Source organism: Marmota marmota, unplaced genomic scaffold (genome assembly GCF_001458135.2).
Source record: "Marmota marmota marmota unplaced genomic scaffold, marMar, whole genome shotgun sequence".
Lineage (NCBI taxonomy): Eukaryota > Metazoa > Chordata > Mammalia > Rodentia > Sciuridae > Marmota > Marmota marmota.
Window position 1 is genome coordinate 15771029 of NW_026000205.1, and position 13112 is coordinate 15784140.

The window sequence follows — 13112 nt, forward strand, 5'->3', positions numbered from 1 at the left end:
CAGAGGAGGGGATGTGGGTCTTCACTCTTATTCCCAGGATATAAATTAAAAAGGGAAATGACTCCTATGCTCAGAACACATCTCCCCCTTTAGGGTCCAAGGGGAGAGAATGGCAGAATCTGCAACTAAAACAAGGATGTCCATCTCACAACCCTGGATCTCCAACTGTATCTGTTCCAGAAAACTCCATCTGCAGAGAAGCTCCAGGCAGGAGCCCAGAGTCCCCTTCCAAAAGGCACGAGCAGCCACACGTCCCAGCACAGGTTTCCTGCAGAGAGAGCCCTGCCTTGCCACCTACCAGCAGCTTGACCTTGGGCAAGTCACATCACACGGATAAGCCTCTCTCACTCAATCAAAAGACAGAGAGTGTCCTAAGGATTAAGTTAAATGATACCTTGCATTTTAAAACCCAAGGCCATCAGTCTAATAAGCACCCAATAAATTTTAGAGGTTTATTTACAGGACTTGATCTTGGTTTCAAATATACCCCAGGAAGATGGGATCTTGCTTCTTATCATTGCATCACTAGAGTATTCCTGGCTTTCCAATGGAGGCTGACACCGTCCTTTTGTCACAGGTTTAGGGACCATTGGGAAAAAACCTCCTGGGAAAACCATCCTGGACTTCCACCTGGTCCTCTGTAGAAAAAAGTGAGGTTCGACTCCCCACTTCTTGTTTGGGTGACTCGTCTGGAATGAAATGGCTATAGGTTCAACTCACCAACTTAATACTTCATACTTGAGCATCAGTTTCCCTGGAATCAACACAGGAATACACACCAGGATATAAATTAGGCAAATTTCTTTAGTGTGTGTATTGTATATGTGTGTTGTGTGTGTGTTGTGAGTGTGTGTGTTGTGTGTGTGTGCGCACGTGCGCATTTGGAACCAGAACCCCTGAGATCATCACTACCCTCATTCTGTTGTTGGTCTGGAGACAAGAGTCCTATGGTGGTTTTGTTCTTGTTCAGAGCATTAAACCTACTTAGGACACAAAGGCACTTGATATTTTCTAAAATGCATCAATGAATGACAACACCTTCTTGGGGGCCTTTGGCTTTGCCTCCAGGGAAAAGATGGAGAGAAAAACGTTTCATGTTCCCACCAGGATTCCAGCAACTGGTGTGCGATGTGCATGTATGTGGACAAGCATGCAATGCCAGTCCACAGGTCTGTGTATGTAAGTGCATGCGTGTATGCACGCATGTGGCATATGTATGTGCATGTGTGTGCATGGGTGATACACGTGACATGTGAACATGTGGGGGAATCGTGATGCTAATATTTGGTGGATTGGAGTAAGAATGCTTGTTTAGCGAAGGCTTGGACCCCACCCCCACCCAGACTCCTCCATGAACTCAGCCGACCCTTTAAAATGCATCTTCAGAAACATAAGAAATCAATCCACCGATACTTATTGATCCCCAGGTGAATAACTCCAAAGACCAGCCAAGGCAACAAAGGAGCAAGGAGACCTCTCCAGCAGCTCTGCAAATGACTGGCACACACAGCTTTGGGTGGGGGCCGCATTTCTAAAATATTCAACAAAATGTAGAAAACGAGTAATAATCGTAGCTGGCTATTCCTCGAATAGCTGGTCCCTGGGCTCTTTCATTAATCATTTTTCTCTTTCAATGCAGGAAAGAGACTTTGATGAGGCAGGAAGAATTATTCCAATCCCACCGATGAGAAAACTGAGGCTTGGAGATAAAAATGCCCGGCTCACAAACAGCTTGTAAGTAGAAGAGGCGGGTGTTGAACTCAGTCCCATCTGACTGGTCCTGAGCTCTCTATTATGGTGTGACGCTGCTTAAGAACAAAACAAAACAAAGCAAACATGCTTCAAGCTCTTCCTCATTTACAAACTCGATGTTTTTCCAGCTCAATGAAACAAGTATCTCAATCGTGGAATGAAAGAGGGAATATCCCTAAAAATTAAATTATGCAAAAAGTGAACTTACAGATATTGATACATTGAGCAGCACACATGTACTAAGTAACCCTTGCAAAAAAATTAATTAGAAAATAGAATGCACACAAAGAATTCTTCTTTAGACTCTCCATTTTCTAAAGCAAGGATAGAGTAAGCAAGCGAAAAATTGGGTAAAGTTTTCCTGCACCCACCTAAAGATTAAACCACTGAGTGATGATTGAGATTAATAAAATGGAGGTTGCCTTGGCACTCCAGGCCAGCAAAAGTCTGACTTGCCTACCTCCAAGAAAGAGATCAGGGAGCACAAATATCTGCACAATTAAGTACAAATTATCATATTGGCATTTTGCATTGGATTCTGCTAAGGCCTCCAGTTCCTAGAGAAGCAAGCACTCCGTCCCCAGCCTCCCCAGGCCACCTGGCCCCTTCACAATGACCTCCACAGGAAGCCAACCTCCACCAGACAGGAGTCAAAGAGACAGATTCCAACTCAAAAGTCTATTCTGAGGAAGGAAGCAGCTGGAAACCACTCATTCTTTAGATCAATGAACAAATTATTTTATTGAAGGTGGTATTTGGAGATCACACACAAAAATTACCGTGATTTTTATCTGAGTAATATTATCATGCAAAAGGAGAAAAAGTTTTCTTAACAATAGACCCCTGTTGTCCCCAAGATCCACACATGGGCCTAGTATTTTTTCACCAGGCAGTGCCTGGAAGAAAAAAAAAAAAAAAATCTCACACAGGGATCTAGCTCTTGTCAACCTTTTGAAACAGGAGGGAAAATGCGAGGATCAGGTTGCTGGTATCAGTGAGATAAAAGGGCAGGATGTCAAAACGCAACCAGTTCTTTCTCCGAGAGGGTTTTGATGATACTCTGTACCCTAATATCTGGAATATATTACTTGACCTCAGACAGTCATCGCTAGAGAATAAACACATGCCAACAGGCACAGCATGCACATCCCCCTCCAAAAGACAGGCCAGATCACCATCCGTTACATCACAGGGCACTGTCATGGGAAATGCCAAGCAGATGACCAGGCCCCGGCTGAGCCCATCATTTGTCACATACTCAGAAGACCACTGTGTCTTCCTTGGGGTGACAGTAGTTATTAAAGGAGAAAATTGCTATCTTACAGGCTTCATCAATACATTTTTAGATGATGCAAATATCCGTGGCAGCTTATCTCTACTATTTCTTCTGCCTCCAAAATATGCTAGATGGTAATTTTAAATGGAACTAAAATGGCAATGCAGCCCCCCCTCCACGCCCTGCACCACCGCCCTCAAACTTTAACAAAAGCTTTTTCAAAATACTTTGAGAATGAGTGTGTGTGCAAAGAGTGAAAGAGCAGATAAGGAGGAAATGGGGGGGGAGGGACTGTAACAAAATAAAACAAAACAAAAAAACACAGAAAATAAATATTAAGTTGTCAAGTCAATGATCTCAGAAAAGAATCGCAGACGGAGCGTCTGGCTTTTTGCTTAAGAAATGGTGCATGCAAAGTCCGTGAGCATTCCAGGCAGGAGCTCCAGACCACTCTTGAGCTCCAAGTCCTGAGTACCCCGCAGGTCTCGGGGAGAGTGAGTGGCACTGCCGAGGCCAGCACAGAGGCGGCCCTCCTGGATCAGAGGAGGATTCGGCTGCGCAGATTAAATCCTTTCATGTCGGCATGTGGCCGCTTTTCTCCCTCCCCACATTCCCACACTAGCACTTTTCCACCTTTTGAACTCTTCTTACGCGATTGAGGAGGGACTGCCACCCACCAGCGCTGACCCTCTTTCAGGTGGAAACGTTAGTGAATAAAGTTTCTCAGATGCTAAGCAATCCTGCACCGAGTTTAATTAGCAGATCCAGCCGCGTTCCATCAGCGAGGCAGGCGCTCTCTGCTCCGTGCAGATTTAAGGCTGCCGAAAACAGCCACTTGGCACCGACAAGATTCCAAACCCCCAAACTGGGAGCCCAGGCCGAGGAAGTGAAATAATTATAAAGCACTTTAGCTGTAATTTCAATAAGGCTTCCCACCCCCTTCAATAGGTTCATATAAAGGACGACCTTTCCTTCATAATTTGGAAGGCTCTGCCTGATTGGACTGTGATAGATTTTTAGGGAGAATTAAAATTTTAGAAAAATAACCCCAAGGATTGCCCGTGCTACTTTTTCTTCTGATCAATAAGGGATAACTGTTCCTAGATATTTTGAGAGACAAAAATGAAACATTGAACTGCCCAAAGAGATTACATTTTATATATAACATCTATGTGATCTGTCGACTATCTCTACAGTGAGCATTTAGCTCATGCAGAGTTTCCCAATATTTTCTCCTTCCTGCAAACAAATTTACAACAATGCATATGTTCTCAAAGCCATGAGTTCTGGTTCACATTTTTTTTTTTAACTTCCATTTTAAAGGCAAGCTGGTATCATTTGGAAGGATGATTTATGTTCCCAGTAGGATTATATGGAAAGGTGGGGGTGCAAAGGAGGTGAGGGTCATGAGCGTCCCGGGCCAATGCAGCTGGCTTCAAATCCCGGCTGGGCTCTGCCACAGCTGTGTGGCTACAACAAGTTGTCACACCAGTCAGTTTGCCCACTGGGAAGCTGCGCTAAGGGATGCCCTTCTCTGGCTTGTTAAGTGGCCTAAACAAGAGACTAGCCCAAGCTGCAGAATTCGGCACCAGGCAAGGGACGAGCACCCACCACCAGCTACTGCAGGCACATCTACAAAAAAAGTACCCTAAGACCCTCCCCCCACAGGTGCCTGGACACTGCAGGTAGACAAGTCCATTGAATTCACACAAACTTCTGAGGCCCTTACCATCTAGCCCTTGCATGAACTGAAATCCCACCCAGATCTATGGGAATTACATGGGAGCCTCAGAAATGCAAGTGAGAACATCATTATAATTAAGGCTGAATGGGCAATTCTGTGATTAATCTCAATTTTTAGGGAATTTATGAGTTGGCTTTTACAACCCAAATAGAACTACGCATGTGTGTGCGAGTGTGTATGTGTGTGTATAATTTGGTAATGAAGCAACAGAAAGACTAAAAAAAAAAAAAATGTGAAGGGGGCTGATAGTCCCAACTGATGGAAAGGCTGAGGTATGGTATGAAGCAGGGTAGAGCTGGCAGAGAAGCATCCAGGCACCAGAGACAGCAGGGAGAAAGGGGGGGGGGGCAGGAACACGTTCCCCAGAGACAAGCCCACCTCAGTAATCAAAGACCCAACTAAACACGACTCAGGTAATCAAAGCTGTAATGCCTTGATAGAAAACTTTCAGGTTAATGTCAGCTCAAGCCTACGGTGATCATTTTTCCTGTGTCAAAACGGCACTTAATTTTCTCATTGTAAAGCCACAGACTGAGAATAGGCAGGTAGAGGAGGGGGAGACCTTATAGACTGGTTTTCCTTCCTGCATCTCTTAATGCCTTGGAAGCATCTGCATTAGCTTCCTGCCCCCACCCACCTGGAGGCTCTCACACACCTCAGAAGGCTTGCTTGGTCCCCAGGATCTTCTCTGCCTTCTCAGTGCCAGCCTTAGAGGTAGGAAGGCAGCTGAACGTGGGTCAGGGGGATGCTTTGCACCAGTAGAGGGGTTGAGTATGCAGAGGGCTGGGAGGCTCCTCCTGGACTTTCCACCTACCCCACTCATTGCCTCTGTTTCCTTTCTGAACTTCAGGACAAATATGGTACCTGTCCTCACAGAAAGTTGTAAAGCACTCAGTGCCCTCCCTTCCATAATAAGTGCTCAGAAATAAAGGACTGTCAGCATCCTGCCACCAGGGTTCAGAGCCTGAGAACTGTCACTTTGATTTACATGTCACCCTCAGTGGCCCAAAGACACAGTTTCCACCCCCAGGTACATTTTTAGGATCTAATCAACATTTTAAAAATCAGAGGGGCTGGAGTGGTGGTTCAGTGGTAGAGTTTGCCTAGTGTGAGACTCTGGGTTCCAACCCCAGTTCTGCCAAAAAAAAAAAAAATCAGAGTTGGGTCCCACACTTTTGTTCCAGACACCCCTCACCCATTTATTCGCCCACTCTAGAAGTTGTCCTTTGTCACAGACCCTTTAGTCTGCCTTCATTTGGTGCAGGCCTCAATCTCCTGGTCTTACAAGGAGCACTGGGACATGTGTGTCCCCCTGCCAGCTTTCAAACTCCCTGAGGGTGGAACTAAAGCTGATATATCTTTCCCCCCTTTTGTGGGCCTGGCTCATGAAAAGTATGGGAAATGAGCCTAATTGCCTCTCTCCCAGGAGGTATATGGAAATGTCTTCAGACATTTTTGATTGTCATAACTGGTGTGGGTGGGGGCAGGCTACTGGCATCTGGTAGAGGTCAATGATGTTGCCAAACATCCTATAGTGCACAGGACAGATTCCCACAAGAGGGAAAGGTCTGTAATACCCTGGTCTGTAGAAAAGATGCCCAAGTTATTAGGGTAAGTTCTACCCTAACCTCGAATCTTGCCTCTTAGGGAAAATTGGTAGGACATCACTTCCAGAGTCATCTCCAGCAGGTCCACAGCATGTGAAAAGTCAAGTACTTGCTACTTTTTGTATTGAAATATAAAATAAAAACCAAGGATTATAATAACTTTTAAAAGTGAAAGGTGGAGATGAGAGGGGGTCCTCAAGCAGACAACAGAGACAGCTGAAACCAGCCCTAGGCCTGTACAATGCAGCCTGGGGACAGACAGTCCACAGAAGCCTGTGGATGGCACGCACTGGCCAAAGAAGGCCCCACCCCCCACCCCAGCTACTGCTGGGACCCTAGGCAGGTGGCATGCTGCATAGCCCACCTTCCTGCAGTGGCTTCCATCCATATCTGCCTTCATTTGGAAACACAAAATAAAATGGGATCTAAAGAAGGTGGCATATGTTGCCCAGGGACCACATCCTGGGCATGTACGTTTCCTGCACTTTCTGATTCCTTCCATTTATTTCCCCACCCATCCCTCCACCTCACAGGACCACTTACAAACTCACTAATCTCTCCTGGATAGTGTAATAGGGGGTGAAAGGAAATCATATCAGAGCAGGTGCTTCTAGTGGATGGCACCTTCCCCCAGTACACATACACACACACACACACACACACATATACACACATACACACCCTGCCATCACCACAAATGTGACCATTGGGGCCACTTCCCAGCTTAACTTATTCTGACTCCACCCATTATCCATCCACCCCCCTAAAGACACTCAGTGCTACCAAGATGGACATCACAGTTACCCCAGAGTCAAGAGACCTGAACAACCAATCCTCCTTGGCAAAAGGCCTCCCTCCCAGCATCTCCTACTGGTGACACATAAAATACACAGGTGAGCCAGATGTGGTGGCACATGTCTGTAATCCCAGTTACTCAGGACAGAAAGATCATAAGTTTGAGGCCAGCATCAGCAATTTAGTAAGACCCTCAGCAACTCTATGAGATTTTAGTCTTGAATAAAAAATAAAAGGGCTGGGGATGTAACCCAGTGGTAAAATGCCCCTGGGTACAATCCCCAGTACCAAAATAAACAAACCTACCAACCAAAGAAAGAAAAAAATTAATAACCCACACAGGTGAGTGCAGATAGCCAGGTGGGCAGAGCCCTCCATTCCCCAAGGATCTTCTCCTTTTCTTCCAGTCCCTCTGCAGCATCAGTCATACCCTGCCATAGCTGTAGCCAGACTTGGCGGGGCCACGCCTTTGTGCAGAACAGGTGTGTGTTCACAGAGAAAGCCCTTTGATTCACAAGCTCCTACTAGCAGAGGCATCTCCAAGGTGAGTGAACCTGTACCTTGCCTTTAGACACCAAAATACAACCTTCTCAGCCCAAGAGAAGTCATCAGGCCACCTGATTAATGTCCTTCTATCCCAAATCTAAGCCCCCACCTGGAGACAAGGTGAAGCAGGACTGAGCATTCACAGGCTCTAGGTCTTGGCAGACATGCTGTCAGGGCAGGGGGTGGGGGCGCTCTGTCTTCAGCATGGACAAAAGTTCACCTACAGAAAACTCCCTTCTGTTTTTAAATTTGCATCAAGTCTCATTTTAAATAATGTTGAGAACAAAATGCAAGCCGATATTTCAGCTTACTTAAAAGGCTTATTAAAAACACTAAATCCAAAGATGTTAAAAAGCTATAATTGTCCTCATTCAAACTGAAAAAATAAATCTATTTGCTTTCTTCTTTTATGGTACTCTCCTTTAAAAAAAAATAAGTTCATCTATATTCTCATGAGCATCATTGCTATCTTTTTTCCCCCTCCATTCAAGGCACTTTAAAAACACCTGTGCCATTCATAGCCAACTTTTGAGCAAAAGGCAACCACATTTGGGGAAGGCTGTTTAACTGATTTCCTGATGCCAGATATATAAGTTTGTCTTGCTTAAAAAGTAAGATGCAGTTCACAGTTTCCTTGAATGGGCTTGTGAATTTTATAGGTCTGAGCTGATGAAAATTTCTTTGGTTACCTAAGGCAGGGCAGACAACCTTACCAGCTCAGCAGGCAACGATTCTGCATCTCAGCAGTGCCTTAAGCACCCGATGGGCAACTGTGATTAGTAGGGCTGCACCTACTGGCCACCTCCCTGTCCTCTCCTGTAATGGGGGCTATTGGCCTCTGGCTTGGACCAATGCAGCATGACTGACGGTTGTTGCCTGCTCTAAGTCTCCCGTGAAGACAGCCCCGGCCAGCAGTTAAGTTGCTGAGTTGTGAGGATCTCAAGCCTGCTCAGAAGTTAAGCACTCCAGGCATAGAACAAGATGGGTTTTCAGAGCACTGGTCCAAGAGAATGCAAATTTATTGAAAGCATTTTCTCCAGGTTTTTCATAATTACCATTTATGTCTCTGGGAACTGTTTCCCCGAACCCAGTTTAGGGTGAAAGCATTTTAAAGACTTTCTCTGCAGATGACATATGAGGTACTAACCTTTTTTCATATGCCCAGATGTTAAGTTCATTTTCATCACATTTATGCAAATTTCATTTGAACAGTAAATCAAAAGAAATCTTAAATCATTGTACACTATTTAAAAATCAACACTAAATCCGGTTTACTTGCAGTGATATTAACATAAAGTACAGTTAACAGACCGAAGGTAGGAGGCAAATGTCACAATCCCTTCTTCCATACAATGGCTGCAGAGAGACAAGGGGTCCTGGCCATCCCTCAGACACAAATGTCTCTGTCTGGTGACAACTGGATTCCCACTTTTACTAGATTAAGGATGTTCTGGAAAGCAAAGCTTTCTAAAAGTTCTCCAAACTTTGCAAAAACAGAGATTCCCTCAGTCCAGGAGCCTGTCATTCATATCAGTGTCTAGATGAGGCAGAGAAAGTCCAAAGGCAGGGCCTGGGTGGCGATCCTTCTGGCAGCTGGCTCCCTCCTCCTGGGGGGAAAAGTTAATTCCTAGGGCTTGCTGGTCCTGCATTTGTCAGGGAGCTGGACGTCAGTGCTATCATTACCAAGCAAATCAGCCAGGCGGTTAATGGTGGAATCAGGAGACATTTGCACTCAGCTATCAGAATGACATCATAACTAAAGCAGCCTGAAGCCCTAGGCTCTCTCTGAGCAGAGGCCAGAGGGATGCTGGGGGCGCCCCCCTGCGACTCCCTTGGCTGAAAGCTGAGTCCCTGGGCCCTTCCAGGCAGGGTGGTGGGCCCAGCCCCCAGCGAGTTCCCAAGCTAGTCCAGCAAAAAGGAACTGGGGTTACAGCCTTCCCCCAAGCCATCGACTTTCAGGTTCTGCACACTATAAATAATAATAATGATAATATATTATGTATTTTTAATAATTCGAGAGACGGTAAAGCCACTTTTCTCATCAGGCAAAAGCTGGCATTTTATGAATGCAGCTACATCTTTGCTGTAGAATTTATGGCGTTTCTGAGAGAATTGTCAATCTATCGGTGACCCTGTCTTCAAAAAAAGAAGCTCTGCACTCTCTCCTTCGAGCAATAGAAATAGATGTCGCTGGGGGAAGGGGGGGGGGTCAAGCTAAGGGAAAGCCCTTCCTGCTCTTGTTTTGGTTGCTTTTCTTCCTTTTAAAGCACAGTCGAACACTGACACAAACGCGCGCGCGCGCGTACACACACACACACACACACACACACACACGGAGGCACAAACCTTAGAATAATGGGGAAGGCATTTGGCGACAAGCTGCATCCGCGGCGCAGCGCGACGAGCAGCCAGCCCCGCTCGCTCGCAGTTCAGCCCTCCACCAACAGCGGCGAGGACTGACTACCCGCCCCCGACCGGAGATGCCCAACTCCACAGCGTCCGAGAGATCGCCTCTCCGGTCTTGCTACAGGTACACGCGTGGCCCGAACACCACACCTGGCCCGAAAACTCGGGAGACAGGGAGAAAAAAAAAGTTGTGCGAGCAGCCAGCCGGGCAGGTCGGGAGCCCACAGATGCAGTCCTCCCGCCGGCTAGCGGCTCTCACCAGAGGCCGGCCGGGCAGCGCGCGGCTCCCGGCACCTAGCTCGCCGGCTTTGCGCGCTAACCTCGAGGCGCACTGAGGCCACCGCAGGGCACTTACTTGGCACTTGCTTTTGAGTGTGCAGGTCGTCGCGGCTTTCACTTGGGTTTTCAAACAAGTTTCAGGGAGGAAGAAGGAGGCAAAAAAAAAAAAAAAATCCAATTATGCAAATAGACTCCGGACTGGGAGGTGCGCGTTGGATCTGACGCTGCTACTGTACGAGTTCTCGGAGCAGCCCCGGGCCGGGCAGATTTATGGGGGCGCGTCACGGCTACGCCAGGTCCCGCCGCCGGAGCATCTCGAAGTTAATTAAAGCGGTAATGTCCACTTTCCTGGTGACCCTCCGTGCGTGGGTTTACTATTTCACTATCAAACCCGACCCCAGCGGGGTCGGGGGCCCGCTACCCCACGCCTTTCCTCCTTCCCTGTTCTTGCTTCCCCCTCTTTTTTCTCTCTCTCTTCCTTTTTCCTCTCTTTCGTCTCTTTAAGTCGCCTGCCTTCCACTCAGTGAACAATGAACAAAGATGTGAGTGATGGGAAAAGATCGCCCCCCCCTCCCAACCTCAGCAGTGAGCAAAGCTGGTCTTAAAGTAAAAATCCAGTTGCTAATAACAAACTGGGAGGGAGGGAAAAAAACAGTGCGTTCCCAGTCTAACCTCCCCCTCCGCACACACATACACGCACGCACACACACGCGCGCACGCACACCCCACCCCAAGTTCACCTAAGCCCTGACTAGGGACTAGGGCGCCAAGGCCCGGGAGCGCGGAACTACCCAACTTGCCGGGAAACAGAGGACACCATGGGAGGGGGGCGGCGCTCACTCGGACCAAGATCGCTTCCCGCGCCCCTCCCCGTCTGCTCCCCGCCTTCAGCCCCCTCCCAGCATCTACACGGACCAGCCGGGCCCTACGGCCCGCTTGGGCTGCCCGGCAGCCGGATGCGCTCAGCAAACGCGGCCCCTGTCGGATTTCTGCTAAACTGCACAGCGGCGACGGCGGCAGCGGCTGCCGGGAGAAGGCGCAGGAGCAACCGCAGGCCGGCCCCGCGCGCGCACTCACCCCGCCCGGCACGCTCGCCCGTAGCCCATGCCCCGCCGGCCGCCCGCTCCCACCCGCGCGCACGCCAGTGGCCCCAGACGCACTGGGCGCCCGAGCCCAGCAGGCCAGCACAGCGCGCAGCCGCCGTATTTTCTGCTAAAGTGAAAACTAAGGCGGCTGACAAATCACGTCTCCTGCGAGGCACCCGTTAGACATAACAATATCCGGCAAACAAAACCCGGCCACCGCTGCAACTGGCGCGCGGGGTTGGGACCCCGCCCTGCTCCTCTGTAGCCCCGGACCTCTTACTACCGCCCCCGCAAACCCCAACCCTCCAAGCTCCCACCTAACTCAGAGATTGTGTATATGCTCGCCAAAAGGCTACAGTAAGGACGACTCACAATACAAGAGTGAAAAGGGGAAGGGGGGGGACCTTAACTTTCCACCTGTCCCCAAAGAAAGCCCTGCAGGAGTTTCCTGAGAAGATTTAAGGAGAGGGGACACAAAGCGTTCTCTCACTCTCTCGCGCTCTCTCCCCCTCTCCCCCAACCCCCTTTTCTCCCCACCCCCCCAACTTCCCCGCGCCTGCGTTTCTACCTTCTCTCACTTCGCATACGTCCATCTATACGGAGATATCTATATTTTAAATTATTTGCAAAACTGCAACAGATGGGCGCGTCGAAATCTGGACACTTTCCTACTCATCAAAGAAAAGCCCCCCCTTATTTTATTTTATTTTATTTTTGCCTAAAATACATCCCGAGTCCCGCCTACGACTGTTTTCCTTAATTCATTTTCCAAAAAAAAAAAAAAATAATGTCTTAAAGCAAACAGAAAGGCTTATTAGCAGCGATCATTCTCGCCCCAGTCCTATGTCTGGGCTGGGGGGTGCTTTCCCCTAAATTGCCCTGTTCCCAGACGCCCCCCCACCCCTCCCTCTCCCCCGCCTTCCAGAGCCCCCCACGCCCATACTTCCTCACTCTGATTGGCCTCATTTCTCCAGCCCGGGACTGGCCGGCTCAGTTCCCTCCATAACCTGTTACTTATTTATTTATTTATTTTTGTCTCTGGCCCCCGCTTGCCCCCAGGGCCGCGGCGATCTGGGGCAGGTGCTACGGGCGCCGCCTGCACTTGCAGGAGCCATGGCCCTTTCTCGGGGTCGCGGGTTCAGACCCCGGCACCTCGGCCCCGGCCTCGGCCTCGCCGGGCTCCCGGGGCGCAAGAGGCCGGTGAAAACACAAAATGGCAGGTCTCAGAGGCCCTAGGCTGTGGCAAGTTTGATACACTGTAAGCATCAGCTAACTTTGATTAAAAAAAAAAAAAAAAAGGTTACAAATTACCCTCTCTCTCTCTCCTAGGCGGAGGGGTCAGTATCTCACAGCCAGCGGCGGCGTGGGGAAAGGGGGAGAGGAAAGGGAACCCCAGTTCCAGGCAGAGGAGAAAATGGGGAAAGTCACTTGAGCAGAAGTTTCCGCGTCCCCAAACTCCCCCTCCCCTTACGAGTTCCCCCCCACCCCCCAAAAACCCTTCTGAAAGTTTCCGGGGGCCTTTGAGCCGCTTGCCGGCCGCGCGCGGACTGGGGGCGCGGGCCGGGCCGGAGCTGGGCGCAGGGTCCCTCCCGCGCGCCGGGGCGCGAGGCCCGGAGACTCCC

General features: G+C 48.8%; 1 protein-coding gene across 6 annotated transcripts in view; it reads right to left on the reverse strand.

Moving 5' to 3' along the window:
* Znf536 (zinc finger protein 536) overlaps positions 1–13112 on the reverse strand; it is a 436688-nt gene that overhangs the window by 422163 nt on the left and 1413 nt on the right. Inside the window, exon 1 of one of the 6 annotated variants that reach the window (XM_048791006.1) lies at positions 10482–11954. The exons of 4 other annotated variants lie outside the window; for them this stretch is intronic. The gene's annotated coding sequence lies outside the window, so the exon portion shown is untranslated. Of the gene's footprint in view, positions 1–10066; positions 10441–10481; positions 11955–13112 lie in introns of those variants that run through there. One more of the 6 variants, XM_048791008.1, reaches the window with a different exon arrangement.